The sequence below is a fragment of the Lipotes vexillifer genome, unplaced genomic scaffold (genome assembly GCF_000442215.2).
Source record: "Lipotes vexillifer unplaced genomic scaffold, Lipotes_vexillifer_v1.1 scaffold310, whole genome shotgun sequence".
Classification (NCBI taxonomy): domain Eukaryota; kingdom Metazoa; phylum Chordata; class Mammalia; order Artiodactyla; family Lipotidae; genus Lipotes; species Lipotes vexillifer.
In genome coordinates this window covers 864,766-868,598 of record NW_006782487.1, presented here as the reverse complement: position 1 = coordinate 868,598, position 3,833 = coordinate 864,766, and the positions used below count along the sequence as shown (strand labels likewise).

Genomic DNA, 3,833 nt, shown 5'->3' with positions numbered 1-3,833 from the left:
GCGCATGGGCTTTGTTGCTCCGCGGCATGTGGGATCTTCCTGGACCAGGGATTGAACCTGTGTCCCCTGCATTGGCAGGTGGATTCTTAACCACTGCATTGTGATAACTCTCTCTGGTTGGGCAATAGATGCTGGCGGTTTGCTGAGACTTCCCTTAGGATTGTACTGTAGGGCCTACACATCGCTTCTTCATGTGGCTTGTCCTTCTCACATATAGCAGCTGGGATCTAAGAGTAATTGTTCAAAGGGGTCTTGGTGGACCCTGCAGGGCTTCTTATGACTTAGCCTCTGAAGTCTCATAATATCTTAGTCACATTCTATTGGTTAAGAAGTCACTAAGGCTAGTACACATACAGGGATAGAATGGCAAATAATTTGTGATCATCTTTAATCTACCACAGCTTACTGTTAGAGTGGTGTTAAAAACTAGCACCAAACTTAGATGTTCTCTATGTTGCAATCAGAACTGAACCAAAAAAGGAATGACTTTCTCACTATGTAAATCAATGTTATTTAATTCCATCTCCATTCATCTCCTAAACTCATCTTGGTGCTGGCAGTGAGTACCTCCTTACTGTATTCACCCTCTTCTGTGTCTCTTGCCTTTGATATTTCAAGTATTAATTTGGCTGGTATGTTCTCACATTCTCATTCAGAGGGTTACCTTCTGCCTTTTGCTAATGGTAGTATACAAAGAAGAAAGACAGAAAGCCCAGAGAAGCATTGTAATAAACGGAATTAGCTTTTACAAGGCAAATAGCCAGGTATTATATAAGTCAACTTAGAAGGCATCTTTACAAAAATTCTGGAGATATAGCTACACCGGTTTCCAGATTTAGCAACTTTTCTGGCTCATTAGGAAGGACTATTTGAGAAGAGGGATTCTTAGTAGACATCTTTCTTCATGGGTCAGACTTCTGATTCAAATGTGTGGGTGAGATTTTAACATTTTTCCCAGGGGTTAAATGGTGTGACTCCATTCCTAAGATGAAGTAATTTGAGCATCAACATGTGTGTGCATTATGGAAAATTTTAAGATTATGCAGTTTTGGGGAATAATCCAAACAGATACTTATAGTTAGCATTAGTGAATTTATGGCAAGTGCACGTGAAAATTGATAAACAAATAGGGTGTAGTATTTTTTTTCTCTTTTAGGAAAAGCACAAAGAAAGACCTATTTTTTTGTTTTGAAAAATGCACAAACTATTAAACTTAAATTTGAAAACAAAGGTCATTTTTATTGAAATTTGACAGTATGAAATTTTTTTTTGTTTTCATCTTTTTAACCAACTTGGTGAAAGACATCCTAAACGCTACATGAAACATAACAGAATATTTTTTTCTTCCAGTATTAAAAAAAAATGACACACAAATATTTTTAAGAAACTTCTATATAATCAAGGCAGAGATCTGGAGTAAAAAACACCTCTATGTAATCATGTTCTTCATTTCTTATAGTTACAGTCAGAAATTGCTTCCTAATCATAATTAAACATTGTGTACAGGTGTTTAAAATGTTCCTAGATGCACATTACTTAAAAAAATCAGTCTGGCCAAACATTTTTTGCCAGAACCAACATTCCTGAGAGCCTGAACTAAAAAACTGGTAAAAAAAGGAAAAAATATCCAGACTCCACAAATGTCTCAGAATTTGTCTTTAAATGGGAGAAAAATTAAAAAAAAAACACACATGGAACTTTCTGAAAGGTCTTTAACAAGCTACCTTGGGAGCTCTACTCAAAAAAAGAAGTTGATGTAACTAAAACAGATGTTTCAGTGCAGCTCCAAAAATCTTTATAAATACAGCTATTTGGAGGGATGGTCCTGGATCAGAAGAAGTTTTATTCCTTGTGTATCTACATTAGGTGTGCATGCCTCATCTCAGTTGTCATAATTATCCCTGTAATTTCCTCCTGAGTAGCGGTCATAACCACCCTGGCTTCTGTAGCCACAGTCTCTGGACCTTCCATATCCATATCCATATCCTCCAGGTCGGCTATCATACCTGCCACTTCCATAGCCCTGGTCTCGACCACCTCTAGAGTAGCTGCGACCACGTCCATAGGCCCCAAAGGCACCCCTTCTTGTTCCCCGGGCCGACTTACCTGCATGGTCTACACGGATCTGACGACCGTCCAGAGACTCTCCATTCATGGCTCTCATGGCATCTGAGGCATGCTCTGGATTGGTGAAGGTGATGAAGCCAAAACCCCGGGATGGCCGAGTGTCCCGGCCCTTGACAACAACCGCCTCAGAAATAGGTCCAAAGCTGCTGAAGTGGTCTTCCAGAGCCTGCTCATCAGTGTTGAAGTTGAGCCCTCCCACGAAGAGCTTCCCTTCTTCAGAGGACATGGCAGTAAAGTCAGTCCCCGGAAATTAAGTAAAAGGACGAAGAGACAGCTACTGCCAAGAAGCTGAGAGACTGGCTATGAAATATTTTTGAATTGGTGTATTGCTTTATATTTGCATCTAGTTATTATGTGCATATATTTCAAATAAAGGTATACAGTTTCAGAACATTCCTTTCATAAAAGTGTCAGTGCTTCCTTTAACCTTGCTCAAAACATTGTGTTGTGGATAAACATGCAGGGTGATATAATAGTTCTTCATTTTGGACAAGCAGTTTCTTCTAATTTACATTATCGCTCAATAGAAATGGCTTAACTGTCAAGGTTAAATCTCCTTGGCTCTGTACTCAGTGACATTAAGCAAGCAAATGTTGTTTATTTGGTAGTAAGTCCTAAATGTGAAGAGCTATTAGGAGCTTCCAGGCAGTTAGTTATACAAAAATTCTTTCTTGACCCCATTAGATTTTTAAAGGAGCAAGATAGGTACTAGCTAATGCTTGAAATATATCTTAGATAAATATTTGAGATGTTATGAATGGAATCCATGCTAACATTATTGTCACTGGCACAGTTTTTAGCTCTGAAGGTTTCTGAAATGGATTATTTTTTGAAAGTGCTGTTAAACATGGTTAGGGACCTGTCTGTCTCTGTCTCTCTCTCTTTTAAATTACACTGGATCCCACAATTTAAAAAGTTCTTATGAGAACAGTATGATGAAATGTTAATGATGGAAATATATATTTGAACTTTCTTTTTTTGTGGGTATTAAATCACTAATGGGTCACTCTACTGATGAGTTTCCTTACTTTTGCTTAATTTCAAGATTAAATTCATTCAAACATATTTATTAAGAGTTGTTAATAACTTAGATGCTACAATAGTAAATGAAATAATAGGATCTCAATTATGTACACATCTGGGCATAACAATGTAAAAATAAATATACCTAGAAAAATATCTGAAGAAAATATACTAGCATGCCAATAATCACTGTCTTAATATGTTTGCATGATATTTTTCCCTTTGGTAATTTTTTTCTTTACACTTTTATTTCATTTTAACTTTCTAAACTGAGAACGTTTTAGCATAGGCATATGTCATATAACTGAATGAAATCCTGTAATTGCTAATGTTTATGCTTCAGCTGGGTTGTTAGTTTTTAAATTATGTTCATAAATAAATGATTAAAGAAAAGGTATCTAGGTCAGCCAGCTTCTAGCTTCATTTGTGCCATAGTGACATTTGTTATACACATCTCCCCCCTATTAGTTTTATACATTTATATTAGTAGTCTTATAAACACTCCAGGTGGAAACAGCTCTGCCTTCTAGGTGATGAGACAGTATGTTCCTCTACCTGTGAATGAAGCTGCTTCCCCTCTTTCACTCTTTGTTCAGTGGCCAAGAAGTCTCCCATTCTTCACTTGGAAGTGACTGCAGCTCTTATTAGCAGACCAGCAGAAGTGGCCTGGCCCATTTCTCTGA

The 3,833-nt window shown here is 37.4% G+C and overlaps 1 pseudogene; it reads right to left on the bottom strand.

Moving 5' to 3' along the window:
- Positions 1–1,882: 1,882 nt before the first annotated feature.
- Positions 1,883–2,353, bottom strand: LOC103084040 (putative RNA-binding protein 3 pseudogene; annotated as a pseudogene).
- Between the last annotated feature and the right edge of the window lie 1,480 nt (positions 2,354–3,833).